This window comes from Apostichopus japonicus, chromosome 14 (assembly GCF_037975245.1).
Source record: "Apostichopus japonicus isolate 1M-3 chromosome 14, ASM3797524v1, whole genome shotgun sequence".
NCBI lineage: Eukaryota > Metazoa > Echinodermata > Holothuroidea > Aspidochirotida > Stichopodidae > Apostichopus > Apostichopus japonicus.
In genome coordinates, this window is record NC_092574.1 from 3,668,676 (window position 1) to 3,682,115 (window position 13,440).

General features: G+C 37.5%; 1 protein-coding gene across 1 annotated transcript in view; it reads left to right on the forward strand.

The window, feature by feature from the left end:
• Window positions 1-13,440, forward strand: part of LOC139979471 (G2/M phase-specific E3 ubiquitin-protein ligase-like) — a 50,994-nt gene that overhangs the window by 22,071 nt on the left and 15,483 nt on the right. The window contains exons 6-9 of the mRNA XM_071990301.1: window positions 413-538; window positions 744-895; window positions 7,983-8,162; window positions 8,677-8,766. The gene's annotated coding sequence lies outside the window, so the exon portion shown is untranslated. The remainder of the gene's footprint in view (window positions 1-412; window positions 539-743; window positions 896-7,982; window positions 8,163-8,676; window positions 8,767-13,440) is intronic.

Sequence of the window (13,440 nt, forward strand, 5' to 3'; positions counted from 1 at the left end):
ACAGGACTGGAATTTCACGTGAGAATGCCTGTGACTTATTGAGGCCACAGGATATCTCTGGTCACTGTTGATGTGAGAGTGTTTACATTGCAAATTGATCTCGACATCTGGATCAGATCCTAGTCTCTGCCATCATCAAAATAGGAGGATCAGATCCGTATTTGAACTGCATTTAGGCTACAACAGTGATCTGATCCGGATCTAGTGTGAAAGCACCTAATAGAACTGGCAAAATGCAAAAGAACATCTTTATGGAATGATGTATTTCCAGTGAGGGCATTTGTGCATTCCCACACAAAAACTGATTAAAAAAGAATAAGCTATGTTGCCTTCATTTGATGACTGTTTCTGTCATGTCATAAGCATGTCTTAAATTTTACTTTGTGTATTGTTTCATCACTTAATTTTGAAGGTTAGAGAAATGCGCCACCGTCCAATATTCAACATAGTGGAACCTGAGAATGGGTTCAAAATAAAGTGCCGTCTCCCTAGTGGTGATATCCTTCAAAGAAAATTCACAAAAGAGGATTCTGTGTCTGTAAGTAAATGTATCAGTAATTGCAATATGAGGTATTTCTAATAATACATCACTCCAAGAACATGGCATCTAAGTGTCAAAAGATATGGCAAGATTTTATATATACGTCAGTAAAGAGCAGATGGCATGAGTGATCAATTGCAGGGTGTAATTACCACATATATGCCTTATATACTCTTTTGTTAAAATGTTTTTCTTTATTCAGGACTTAGTCAACTGGATTGGATCATCAAACGATGCTACAGAAGACTTCACCATCAATATAATGAGGGGATATCAAATACGGATAGGAAATTTGCATCCAAAACCCTACTAGACATTGGACTTGAGGCATGATGCCTAGTAAATGTGTTATGGGTAAGTTTTAATTGCAAGCAACTTTGGTGATATCTCAATTTTTGTTATAGCTAATGACGTCATTCAGAACAACAATTTGTGAATGAAAGTGTAGTTGCATACTGAAAGAAGGCATATTTATAAACTTGTTAAAATTATGAAGTTACTGCAAAATATCAAATTTCAGTGAGTTCCATAATTGTTGCTGTCTTCCACTATGTGACAATTTGCAATTAAGTAATATTAAAGTGACATATTTAATCCAGCATGCATGTTGTCTTTTTCTTTTGATACTACTGTATCTTAACATTCATTACACTGTATGGCTGAGGTAAACCACCCCCACTCACAAATTAGTATAGTGCACTGTCATTCATTGCACTATAAGGACACTGTGACCTGTTAATGGATTCATCCTTTATGGGTGTCACCAGGGACGGCCATATGCTTAAAAAATATTGGGGGGGGGGGCACATTTGCTTGGATGCAGGCACGTAGCAAATTTCATCCGCAAAATTGTTTGCGTACTTCGTGATATTTTGTATATATGTATATACATATATATATATATATTTGTATATATATATGTATATATATATATATATATATATATATATATATATACATACATATATATATATACATACATATATATATATACATACATACATATATATATAGTCTGTTCAAAGTATCTCTTTCGAGATCCAGCTTTGGGAATCACAAATGATTTCGAGTTGGTTAGCATCATGTTTGATCTCTGGAGTAAGGCAAAATATGTCACTAAAAACAGAACTAGTATTGTTCGATACAGGTGACAAAAGCCTACAGTGAAATTACCACCTTCCTTACCGGTTTCAAACCTCTGGACATACAATAAGCGTCCATAGCCTAGTTGGTTAGGGTGTCCGCATACAAAGCGAAAGGCCTGGGTTCGAATCCCGGTGGAGGTTGGAAGTTTTTTCACTGTTCTCATTACGATTTTCATTATATATATATATATATATATTATATATTATTTATATATTATATATTATTATACATATGTATATATGTATACATGTATACATATGCAGTGTGTAAATTTAGTGGTCGTCCGGTTGTCCGAGACGACCAAATTACCTGCGGGGCAACCAAAACTTGTCAAATCGTGAAGTACTGGTTGCCCGGCGGACAACCAAAAACTTTCGAAAAGGCTGGTTAATTTTCCGTGAAACAAACGTTAAAAGACACGGAAACAAGCATTAAACAAAAAACGTAAAATGATATTTCACATAAGATTAAGAAGAAACTCATTCCAAACTCCACCTTCATCTAATAAATAATATACGTAGACATATACACACGTTCTATTAGCCTGAGGAAGGCCAAGCCCTCACATTGACATGGACCACTCAGACCAAGATTCATGGTATTTTCTGTTCCGTCCGTTAGTCCACAAGGCCAATCAGAGTTCATGTTTACCCCCACGGACAAAGACCCCGCCCATCCACCACATTTTTTGGGAGAAACAAACACCAAGTACACACTCACAACTAGGTCAACGGAAAACATAACAAAACACATTTTGAATGAACATCTTTCATTGTTATTTCTTTTCAAAAAACCACAACTTCTTCTGACAAGAACCAAAAGTTCTCCTACTCCTACAGCTCATTGAATTTGTTTGAAAATAAATATATCATAACAATCAATTGCAAGGTACAGGGTTACCGTAACTTCATTACAGAGATTTTCATGCTTAAAATAGACAATGATGCTTTACCAAGATTTCCGTGATTTGATTGGCTAATAGTCCCTACCGATTGTCTGCAAACATTCTTGCATTTTCAGTGCTCAATGAACACAAAGTAAGTTGTTTTAACAACAATTACTTGCAACATTTATTTCCCCTGTGTAGAGATAACAAAGTTTGTGGTAAAGGCTATCATATGTGTGCACTCAAATATTATAACGTTAGGCCTTGTCTCATATTTGTAACGTACATTTTGACAACAATCACTGGTGGTACGAAGATGCACTTGAATTGTTTCTGAGACTATCACGTAATATTTTAATCATTGTTTTGATCAGAAAATGTTTTTTGTTGAGACAATCTATGAATTTTGTGGGAAGCTTACATATCTGATCCTGAAAGGATATTTTATCTCACAGTATGTTTCTTTTCTCTGCAATAAGAGTTGCAAATGTGAAATGTGCATTCATACCACAGTAGTTTCTGTTGCAAACTTTTTCGCGGTTCAATTGACCATGGTGCTTCAGTAAAGTTTATTTTGGAGCAACATTCGTGTGTAAACTTCTGTACTTTAGTACAGTGAAGTTTGATTTTTTAATCGACATTGCGTAAAAAGCTATTCACATAGGCCTACTGTAATATTTGCACAGATGATTGTTTGCAAAGAGCCCAGGATTAATGTTGGATCAGGTTTTGATGATTTGCGCATGTGTAGTTGAAAATAAAGTTCGAACAGGCCTATGTAAATGCAGTAGTACAGTGAACTGTGTGGAATTTAGCGAGAGATATGCACACTGTAGGTACAGTGATTTTGAACAGTTTGGCTGTTGGAAGCGCTGCAAGTTCAAAGCATGGAGCTACTACTGAGTTGGCGAGTAGGGAAGTACAAGGGCGGATGAAGGAGGGGGCTGGGGGTAATTTTTTAAACGGCAGAGTGGGCGAAAGGAGGAGTGGGCCGGGCCGCCCCTGTCAAACACCGAAGCTAAGACACTGAGCCATCTGCCCTATAATATTGTGTATAACGTTCACAAAGTACAGGCAGTGATACTACACTAGTATTAGTACAGTAGGTCATACAATAAACGTAATGTATGTTCGATCGGGACGCAAGCTTTTTTTACGGGACACAAACTTTTTCGGGGGCTTTTTTTTCGTTAATAACATTACTGAAACACTTGGCCAGTACTATGATGCACCTACAGCTTACCACGTGGTTATTGTATCGTTACGCTCTGCAGCAAAACATCATGAACCTAACTAATGTACACAATCTTTGCTACAGTCAGCGTTACTACTAAAATCCAGCAAGGCCGCGGAAAGAAACACAGAATTTGCTACTTATCTAGAATCCATGAAATCGCTCAACATTCACAGTTCCTTAGGAGTCCCAAACAAGTATTTTTTTTCTGAAGATAAATTACTATAGCTTTACAGGACGACCAAAGTTTCAGCAGGACAACCAAAATTGGTGAGCTGGTTGTCCTGGGGACAACCATTTCAAATTTCTTAAATTTATACACTGATATGTATACATATGTAGACATATGTAGACATATGTATACATACGTAGACATATGTAGACATATGTAGACATATGGCATAAGGTTAGACAGGTGCGTAGCGAGGAATTTGCCAAGGGAGTAGGCTTGTAGGCGAACTATCTAAGCATAGCGCCACCATGGGTTGGCGCGAAGCGAAAAAGAAAATTTTGGCCGAAAATGCCTTCCAGATCGCTGGAAATGTCACTTCCCAGGCCTTGTAAGTTGCATCTAAGCATTTTCTATTTTGAAATTACTAGCGATATCATAAAAAAAATATGCTCGAGGGGGGAGGGGGGTGGTCGCCCCTTTGCCCCCCCTGGCTACGCACCTGCAGTTGGAAATCTTATAGGAAACAGGCAAAATGGAAACCCAGTGAACCCATATCGATTTGGATCATATGTATGATTGTATGTACTTACATTCATACACAAGAGACGTACAGACATTATGATCATAATCATGAGTGACAACATACAGGTCACAGGCCCACGACCACGAAGAGTCATTTACCTCATGCAGTATGTTTAAGCCACTGCCAAATATGATTTGGATAAATAATCTCACACATTATTTCCTATTTATAGCCACAAAAAAAACAAAAAACTATGCCACCAAATATTGGGGGAGATATTAGATACTATATCCCCCTCCTAAAATATTGGAGAGACATGTCCCCCCGTCCCCCCATGATCGCCACCCATGGGTGTCACCACAATAAGATCATAGTACCCAGAGTTCTTGAAGGAGCATCCAACAATATGGATGATCCAGCTACCAGTTCAATCATGTATTCTTCTGTCCAATTGTTTTATAACTTATATATCTGATAATATGTCAAATCTTTGTATCTAGTCTACTGTTTCATATTCTATTTGTGGCTTACAGTCTCTTCACTCACTTGGATGTACACTTACATCATTAGATTCAGTATGCTTTAAAATCAGCTAGAACACTACTGTCAGTCATAGCATACTACTTGTATTGTCCTCATGTTTTAGGTGCTCTTCCTATGTACATGTGCGGTCACTATTATCAGTCACAGAGTCCAAACTTATAGTGTCCTCACATTAAATATTCTCTTCTGTAGTACATTTTGGGACACTATTGCCAGTCATAGTGTTCTTTTTTATTCTATTTTCACATTTTAAATTCTAGGCTTCAGTACATTTGTGAACATTACTGTCAGTGAAATTGTCCTTACTTATATTGTCATCATGTTTAACAACAATTCACATCCCCTAGCATTCCACTCTAATCTGACTTGCATAATACTCATCTAGCAAATTTACATGTCAGTTTAATTTTTACATGTACATTTCTACCTTTTCTGTGCATTTCCAGGCTTTGCTTTGACACAGCAGCTTCTCAACTACTTCTAACATTTGGCCATAATCTGATATCAGTATCAAGCCACTGTTGTATATCACCATTTGAAGTGTTATATGTATGAAACCACACATGTAACAAAGGTGCTCCACATATGTACAACTTTTTTAGTTCATACACATTCTGACATTCTTGGACAAGATTGAGAATGTGTTATACCTACTTGCAGCTCAATCACTAACCACAGAAGACATTTATAATCAATAAGTCAAATAAAAATAGCGAAATGATTTGATCTATCCTTATGATACAACACGAGTAAACAGGCCTATACATCATCTCCTAAAGATCTTTTCAAGACTGCCATACAGAGTTATCTGAGAGATTCTCCCTTTATTTTTCCAAGAAGATCTCGGAACTTTGTACTATGTTAAATCGTCGAGGCCTTCATCTTTCTGCAAATTGTTTGACTGAGCCATCGCCTGCATCTTCGTTCGACAGTTTCTCTGAAGCTACTGAAGATATGAAATACTTAAAATTATCCAAAACTCTCCATCAAAATCGTGTATGCTTGATCCGCTGCCAACATGGTTAGCTAAAGGTTGTTCAACAGAACTCATTCTTCTCATCACAAATATTGTCATTACTTCTATGTCAACAGGAACCGTACCTGATTCCTTTAAGGTTGCTCATGTGACTCCTGTACTTAAAAAGACCAGCTTAGATAGAAACTGTTTAAAAAATTATCGCCCTATTTCGAACTTGAGTTTTGTTTCAAAAGTTTTGGAAAAGACAGTTTTATCTCGCTTAATGGATTATCTTACACAGGAGAATCTTCTCGAACCATACCAGTCAGCTTATAAGTCTGGTCACAGTACGGAAACTGCCCTCAATACAGTTCATAATTTTATTACATCCAAACTTGATGAAGACTGCTTTGTCCTTTTAGTTCTTTTAGACTTATCATCAGCTTTTGATACAGTTAATCATTCCATTTTGTTAGAAAGACTGCAGTCAAGTATCGATTAGGTGGTACAGTTCTATCCTGGTTCAATTCTTATATTACTGAGCGTTATCAACAGGTGAAAATTGAAGATGTTCTCTCGTCTCCTCGTCCCTTAGTTACTGGTGTTCCACAGGGCTCTATACTTGGACCTGTTCTTTTTTCTTTATATCTTGCGGAGTTGAGTGATATTATTCGGCACCATGGTGTTCATTTCCATCATTATGTGGATAATACTCAATTACTTCTTGCTTTCGATAAGGATGATGTGCCAAATGCTTTCATAAAATGGAAACCTGTATAAGTGCTGTAAACACTTGGCTTACAACTAATCAGTTGAAACTAAACTGTGATAAAACAGAGTTTATTGTTTTCGATCACGTTTCTCTGAAGTTACACCTAATTTTCCACCACTTACTGTTGGTAAAGACTATTAATATCTCCTCAACTGTTAACCTTGGTGCATATTTTGACCAGACCATGTCACTTGAAAATCATGTTACTAATCTCTGTCGTTCTGCAAATTGGCAACTTAGGAAAATCAGTTTGATGAGGAATTACCTCGATAATAAAACTTGCGAGATACTGGTCCATGCGTTTGTGACATCAAAGCTTGATTTTCTAAATTCACTTTTATTTGGCCTTCCTGATTCGACCATCAAGAAACTCCAAAAGATCCAAAACACCGCTGCCCGTATTGTGAAAAGGAAAGGAAGAAAGTGCCGCACCACCCCACTTCTGAAGGAACTTCATTGGCTCCCTATCAGCTACAGAATCCAGTATAAAATACTTCTTCTCACCTTCTATGCTCATCATCTTGAACGGCCTGTGTACCTGTCACAACTTCTCTTGCCATATATTCCAACTCGCACACTTCGTTCCTCCAACAAACTGTATTTAACTGTTCCAAAACCACGATTGAAGAACTATGGTTACAGCAGCTTCCAATACTCTGGGTCTTATCTCTGGAACAAGTTACCAGATCACATTCGAACATGCTATAAACTTTCTACTTTCAAAAGTCTACTTAAGACCCATTTTTTCACTTGTTCTTTTGTAAATTAATTTACTTTCTTTGTAAAGCGCTTTGAGCAGTAACTTTTGTTTACTGATTTGGCGCTATATAAGTCTCATTTATTATGATTATATTATTATTACATGGTCACAAATCAATTCCAGGGGATCCCAAGTCGAGGGCAAGTCCGAATCCTTACATCCCTAGGCCAAACATAATCTGCGTCCACAGGAAAAAGGCCCACGTCCTACAGCAGTGATAGATTGGTATGATTGGCACTCAATCTCAACGGCAGAGTTGATTTTGATTGAAGTTTGCACACTGTACAGACACCATTAAAATCAGACAAAGTTTAGTTAGCATGTTATTTTCAACGTAAATTTAGCAAGAAAAAGGAGCTGACTACTGGCCTGAAAATACCTAGGAAGTTGTTCATTTTTAAAACATTTGTTAATTGTGCAGCTAACCAAATGGTTTTACTTTCCCAGTGTGCCAACAGATTCTGAGACTAACTTCACTGTAGGTGGAACCAGAAAAACCCAACTACAGCTGGAAACCCTCGAGAAGATGACGCTTCACAGGTAGCTGGCCCATCAGGCACATCAAACTCATTTACAAACTTGATGATAACATATGGTACCCCTGGAGTACTTTTTTCTGTAATCAATGTAAGTGTACTAATCTCATTGTATCTGTATATACTTAAATCATTGGCAGATCTCATATTTGTAATATAGGTTTACCATATTGATTACTGTTTTGGTAATGGTCAAAATTCATTTGAGTTCAACAGGGATTAAATTTTGAACACCTTGTATACACCAGAGCTAGAAGAGAAGCTTGTACAGGTCTCAGTGTAGAACATTGATTAACAAGAAGCATTTTCTCGGCTGATGATATTAAAGGTCCTCTCAACACCTGGGGTTAGAAATGAAAACTGTAAACATGATATTTCAAGACAGGGAAGCTTGAAAAGATGGTCACTTGAGGTCAGTAACTGCCAGTGTCAGTATATTGTTAGTGACACCTATGACCTTTTTGCTGTACTAGAAAGATCAAGTTTGCTGTGCACATTCACTTAACAGTATTTCACAGTAAAAAAAAAAAAATACTCATATTTACAACACCCATACTACAAGGCAGTCCTTGAACTTCAGTGTCCCATTAATATCTATTCACCAGCAAACTCATGACAGTGGTGACGATTTTGAAGTGACTTTACCTGTATTGGAAGATGACTTGAAAACAGCCATTGGGGAAGATCTTCAAGATGTAAGTCATAAATTCCAACATCTTTTGAATATATCACAAATGTGGGTATTATAAATGATGTACTAAAATATAAATTGAAATAATATAAATATATCAGTATCTGTTGATATGTCAACAAACATATACTTATAATATTTATAGCTTGCTTTGCATGTTTGGGGTAACATGTGAGCAGGGGCAGTAGATGAAGAATGTTTTACATGGTATGTCTTATATTGATGGCACTTCTGGACCATTTCATGCATGGGTGTGTGGTCAGTATGATTGAAATTTTTTGTCAGTTGTGGTATCATTTCCCAAATATCATGCATGGCCTACATACAACAATAACAATTAAAATGCAATTCCTGATACAAATACAAATATATATATGTATACAAATATATATATATATGTATATATATATTTATATATATGTATATATATATATTTATATATTTATATTTATATATTTATATATATATATATATATATATAGTTATAAAGTTATATATATAGTAAATCAATAAAGAATAACACACCAGAAAAATTCCACTTCCCGACCGGTTTCAGCCTTTTGGGACTCATCAGGCGAAGGAAGGAATCGAACCCCGGATCTTTGTGTCACGAACCAAAGTCCGTACCACTCGACCACAGTGATTAAAGCGTTTAAATTGGCTTTGAATAACTGTCATGAAGGGCGTATTACCCAAGTGTTATAATTGTACAGAGTGCACCCCTGGCGCTTTGAATATAATTATATATATATATATATATATATATATATATTTATATATATATATATATATACATACATATATATATATATATAATATACATACATATATATATATATAAAGTTGGTTGGTTGGCGTCTTTCTTGGCGCAGAGTTCTCTATGTCCGGTGGACAGCGAAATATATGTTGAGACTAGTTGAGACTATTGGAACACTAGTAGTTGTTACTCAGAGTTTCACGCGTTGAGCGATCATCAGACAACTGATAGCTTCAAGTTATGCTCCATGAATATATAGGCTCATCGTGGGGATTATAGGGTTATTGGTGTATTGTTCCTCTGTCGGTGTATGCTCTTTTGCGTCCGTTCTGTTGGTGGGTTTTTTTGCCTTTCTTCTTATTAGTTCACTCCTTTCTTGTGTATGGTTCCCTTGTCGGTGTTGGTGGTTGGGCTGGAGTTGTTTATGTGGAACTTGTTTTTGTGGCGGCACTTCGACATGAGTTCTGGGCGTTTGTTCAGGAGGGTCTGTTTGTCTGCGTTGATGATGGTAAATTTTTCTGTGAGACAGAGGTTGCATCGCTTCGTTGTTGTAGGCTTTAGCTCTGCTGGCGATCGACCAATCGATGGTGACTGGCTTGTTGTTCTGCTTCAGCTGCCAGATGTGCCTTCGGAGTTCTGTTGCATTTTGGTGTTTTTGGTGGTTGAACGACATCTTGTGGTTGTATATCTAAGCTTGAAAGGGGGTTCCGTTAGACCTATGTAAGTCTTGTAGTTGTCGGTTGTTTTTACTTCGGCCTTGTATATGATGTTTGATGCCTGGCAGTTTCCACTTAGGCATGTGTCCTTTTGTCGGCAGTTGCAAGCTTCCTTTTCTTTCGTTGTGTGGGTGGTTGATATGCTTTTGTTGTGTCCTTGATGATGCTAGCGATGTTGGGCATGCAGCTGTAACTGACTTTCACGGTGTTTCTGTTGAATATCTTGTGTAGTTTCGATTTATATATGTATATGTATATATATATATTTATATATATATATATATATATATATATATATATATAAATATATATATATATATATATATATAAATATATATATATATATATATATATATATATATATATATATATATATATATATATATATATATATATATATAGATATATATATTTCCAAATGGTCTACCTAGCACAAATCTCGATATTAAAAAAATTGAAAACACCACAGACTTTAACTTATAAATCTATTTACCAAAATTCATACAAAAAGAATGACATGTTTCAAAAGTAGCGACTTTCATCATCAGGTTACAGACACAAAATGAACAAGTAATAGCAAACAAATGTACACTAGCAATAACACACAAGGACAAGTAGATTAACTCAACAAAGATAACACTGGACAGCAGGCGCGGATCCAGAGGGGGGTCCAGGGGGTCCGGACACCCCTGCTCTTGGCCAAAAAAAAGAAAGAGAAAAAAAGAGAGAGAAAAAAATAATTACATTAAACGCCAATTTTAAACATGTAGGACGTCAGAAGGGCGGTCATCCTTACAAGTCAGCCAGGTGTGTCTTTTCCGTCAAATGGCGTGCTACACGTGCCAAAAATGCCTAAAAATCTAAATTTTCAGACCAAAAAGTTTCAAAATTGAGGTGGTGTTCGATTTTTTTTGGGCGGTGAGGTGGCAGAGCGGTAGGCTGCATAGGATGCGCCAACGAATTCTTCATGAGACTGAGTGAAAAGAAAGTGAAAGGGGGGTGTAGGCGGTGTTACACTATCTAACGCAACGTAGTCGCCAAGAACCTGAAGTATTTTTAAGGGTGGGCCCGAGGAACATGAACTTATAGCATGCTCCTCATGGTGAAACATAATTGCACCTATTAGGTGAATTGAGTGTACTGTTAGAAGGAGAGACTAGCGTATAGGTTCTTATGACCAACTAGACCGGTTTCTGCCCTCAAACTTTATAGGAGGAGCTTCATCAGTAGTAGCCTTTGAATATTTTATATTCAGCCTGGGCGTCTCGTTCTCAAAATGCATTTATTTTCTGTGCACAAGTTTTTATGGACTCATAGTGCAGATATAAGAGCATCTAAAAAAGATTCGTGTGAACCTTGAGAGTTAGCTGATTCTTCGTTAGTACGAAACCTTGAGTTAACAAGTAAATCTTTGAGATTTGGGGCCCTTTCGTAGGCTAGAATCGGTTCTTTTGGTAACAGTTTGGATAATTCCGCGTGTTGCGAGATTAAGTGCCAATGTTTCAAAAGTGCTTTTTTCAAATGCGTGGTTTTGATATGGGGTGTATAGGTAAGCTTGAACACCAGTGGTGGTTCCTTTTGTTTAGGTTTGGTAGTGAGGTATTGCCCACGATTTTCAAATTTTATGCCTTTCGTGGCTGCATGAGGCAATTCCTCTTTCTTATAGTTATGGAGTAACAGTTTCTCTGTGAACACGTTCTTTTTCTGTAAGAAATCAGTCTCATTGTTACAGAGACGTGCGTATCGTAATATTTCCCCTTTAATGAAGCCTTTAAAAGTGGCAAGTGGGTGTGCAGAGTTTCTGTCGAGGTATATGGAAGGTTTCCGTGGGTTTGGTGTAGACTTTGGTGTCTAATAACCCATTGGTTTCGAACCTTGGACCTTTGAAGATTTTCAAATCTAGGTATGTTACCTCGGTGTGTGATATTTCTACCGTAAACTTTAAGAAGCGGTGAATTTCATTCAACATGTTTACTAGTTGTTCAAGTTCCTGATGTGTACCGTAGTAGAGCAATAGAATGTCATCTCTATAGCGGAGCATGAGCCATTTTAAGATTTTATTATCTGTCGGTAAAATCTGGTTTTCAAGTATATGCATGACGATATCACAGATTTCTGTGTCACGATATCACTGACGAAGTGGTCCGAAAGTACATTGAGAAACATCCACGGCGTTTGTTCTCTCAAATCTACCATGAATAGATCATCAATAAAACTAGCTAACTCGTACTGATGCAGATGCAGTGAGTTTTTGTAGATGCTTTGCATGGCTAAATTGAAGGGGGTTCCCTGTTGTACTTAAATATCAAAGAATTTCCAATACAATGGATAGAGGGAAACCCACTCCCCTTAGACCCTAGGATCACTGGAGGCCAAACCCCTCACCCTTCCAGGATCCTGGATCCGGCCCTGCATCAAACAGTGGTGACGGAACGGGAGGGGGATTGGGGGCTAAAGGCATTATGATTTTTGTATCATCTCAACTCATCTGATATGTATTACCATATTTCTCATCAATTGAGAAATTGCAGACATGAGATCCATATTTTCAGGCTAGGTACATGCAGCTTAGAATACTCGGGAAGTGCCGGTTCCGGCCAGCTGGGGGGTTTGTAAAGCCCAAAATTTTCTGGTACGCTCCGCGCCAACCGATGGTGGCGCTCCGCTTAGATAGTCTTACGTTTAGGTGTGGCTGGACCAGTTAGACCCCCCTGTCACAAATCCTGCATCCGCCCCTGGACAGTCAAGCTGTTTGTTAAGATTAGGTTTATCCCAATTGATATGTAGGCTTTCTTTGATCCTAAGCCCAAGCCTAGCCTAGCCTAGCCTAAGCCTAGTTTAGTGGGAGCTGAGTCGATAATTTTGAATGAGTTGTTGTCACATAGCCCAGGGGCGTATCCAGGGGGGGCGCAACAGGCGTGCGCCCCCCCTATTGGCCGTCACCAAAAAAAAAGAAGAAGTTTAGCAAAAAAAAAAAAAAATTGATGACGACCTTTATGTGAGATGTCTGTGATCGCTCAACCCCCCCCCTCCCCCTCCTGTATGCTTTATTTTTTGTTTGCCAAAAAAAGGTTCTTGCGAAGTTCGGCGGCATAATAGTTTTAGAAACATGATGGTAATTGTGTTTGTATTATCACTATAAACACTAAATGACATGCCAGCCATACTAAATTGTGCATTTTGTGTCCATATTTACTGGAAATGT